The sequence below is a fragment of the Saccopteryx leptura genome, chromosome 3 (assembly GCF_036850995.1).
Source record: "Saccopteryx leptura isolate mSacLep1 chromosome 3, mSacLep1_pri_phased_curated, whole genome shotgun sequence".
Taxonomy (NCBI): Eukaryota; Metazoa; Chordata; class Mammalia; order Chiroptera; family Emballonuridae; genus Saccopteryx; species Saccopteryx leptura.
In genome coordinates, this window is record NC_089505.1 from 269573863 (window position 1) to 269576428 (window position 2566).

A 2566-nucleotide genomic window follows, 5' to 3' on the forward strand; every position below is an offset into this window, starting at 1 on the left:
GGTCAACAGCTTGAGTGTGGGCTCATCCAGCTTGAGCACAGGGTCACTGGCTTGAGTGTGGGATCATAGATATGACCACATGGTCACTGGCTTGTGCCCAAAAGCCACTGGCTTGAAGACAAAGGTCTCTGGTTTGGGCAAGAGGTCACTGGCTCAGTTGGAGCTCCCTAGCCAAGGCACATATGAGAAAGCAATCAATGAACAACTGAGGTACTTCAACAAAGTATTAATGCTTCTCATCTCTCTCCCTTCCTGTCTGTCTGTCCCTATCTTCTGTTCTCTCTGTCTCTCTTTCTGTTTCTCTTGCTTAAAAAGGAGGGGAGAGGATGTTGAATTTTGTCAAATGCTTTTTATTCATCTATTGAGATGATCATATTATTTTTATCCATTTTATTAATACAATATATCACTTTGATTCATCCTTTTTTTTATCCATTCTTGCATCCCTGAAATAAATCCCACTTGGTAATTTTGTATAATTTTTATAACGTATTCTTGAATCCAGTTTGCTAATATTTTGTTGAGAATTTTTGCCTCTATGTTCATTTAGGATATTGGCCTATTATTTCTTTTGTAATATCTTTGTCCAGTTTTGGTAACAAGGTAATGCTGTCTTCATTGAATGCATTTGGAAGCATTCCTTCCTCTTTAAATTTTAAAAATACTTTAAGAAAGATAGGTATTAATTTTTCTTTAAATGTTTGGTAGAATTCACCTTTGGTCTATTTTGATTTTCTATTTGTTCCTGGTTCAGTATTGAAAGGTTAGATGGTTCTAGAAATTTACTTATTCATTCTAGATTGTTGTTATATAACTGTGCAAAGTGCTCTTTAATGATTATTTGTATTTTGGGGATGTTGGTTCTCTTTCATTTAGGGCTTTATTTCAGCTCTTCTTTTTCTTGATGGGTTTGACTAAAGGTTTGTCAGTTTTGTTTATCTTTTTGAAGAAACCAGCTTTTAGTTTCATTTATCTTTTCTATTGTTTTCCATTTCTATTTTGTTTATTTCTCCTCTGATTTTAATTATTTCTTACTTTCATTTACTTTGTTTGAATTTAGTTTGTTCTTTTTTAAAAAGCTCCTTTAGGTGTAAAGTTAGATTGTTTATTTGGGATTTGTTTGTTTCTTGAGGTAGGCCTGTATAGCTATAAGTTTCCCTCTTAAAATTGCTTGGCTTCATCACATAAATTTTAAAACATTATTTTCATTTGTCTCAAGGCAGTTTTTTATATATCTTCTGATCAATTTGTTTTTTAGTAACATATTGTTTAGTTTCTACATATTATTTTTCCAGTTTTCTTTCTGTAGTTGATTTCTAGTTTCATGCCATTGTAATTGGAAAAGATGCTTAATACAATTTCAGTCTTCTTGAATTTACTGAGGCTTATTTTATAGCCTAATATATGATCTATGCTAGAGAATGTTCCATGTGCACTGGAAAAAAAAGTGTATTTTGCAGTTTGTGGAATAAATGTTCCATAAATGTCTACTAAGTCAATCTGGTCTAATGTGACATTTGAAGCCAGTGTTTCCTTATTCATTTTCTGTCTGGATGTGATTGTGGGAGTAAAATCACCTACTATGACTTCCATTCATGTTAGTAGAATATTAAAATTCCCTACTATACTTCTGGCTTTCAGCTAGGAAGAGGCTCAGGTATAATTTTTTTTCAGTCCTCTCAAATCTAGTTTCATCTGACACCAGCCACCTCCACCATGCCACTTGCCCCAAACATGATCAAAGTCATATGACTAAGGTACACCAGTGAGGAAGTCAGTGCCACACTTGCCCTCACCCACAAGATGACCCCCTGAGTCTGTCTCCAAAAAAGGTTGGTAATGACATTGCCAAAGCAACCAATGATTGGAAGAGTCTGAAGACTACAGTGAAACTGACCATTCAGAACAGAAAGGCCCAGATTGAAGTAGTACCATCTGCTTCTTCCCTGATCATCAAAGCCATCAAAGAACCACCAAGAGACAGAAAGAATAAGAAAAAAGAAACATTAAGCACAATGAAAATTTCACTTTTGATAAAATTGTCTAACAGATGTGGTACCAGTCTTTAGTTAAAGAACTCTCTGGAACCATAAAGAGCTCCTGGGGACTGTCCAGTCTGTGGACTGCAATGCTGATGCCCACCACCCTCATGACATCATAGATGACATCAACAGTGGTGCAGTGGAATGCCCAAATAGCTAAGAACTACAAAGGGAAATATTCTGATTAAAGGTCATTTGACAATGAAAACACAATAAAATAAAATAAATAAAATAAAATAAAATGCCCTACTATTATTATATTGAAGTTCTCCCTAAGTTCCTGCATTTCACTCTCTAGTTTGGTGAGCATCCTATGACCATTTCTTTGAATTCTTTATCAAGCAAATTACTTGTCTCTGTTTCCTTAGGGGTTTTATTCCTGGGGAATTTTTGTTGTTGTTCTTTCATTTGAGAGATATTCTTCTCTTTTCATTTTATTTGACTTCTATATTTGTTTACATGAAACAAAACAGCTATCTCTCCCAGTCTTGAAAAAGTGGCCTTGTATAGAAAGGAGCAGCCTC

At 34.8% G+C, this 2566-nt stretch overlaps 1 pseudogene; it reads left to right on the plus strand.

Moving 5' to 3' along the window:
• Positions 1-1716: 1716 nt before the first annotated feature.
• On the plus strand, positions 1717-2202 carry LOC136397917 (large ribosomal subunit protein uL11 pseudogene; annotated as a pseudogene).
• The last annotated feature ends 364 nt before the right edge of the window (positions 2203-2566 follow it).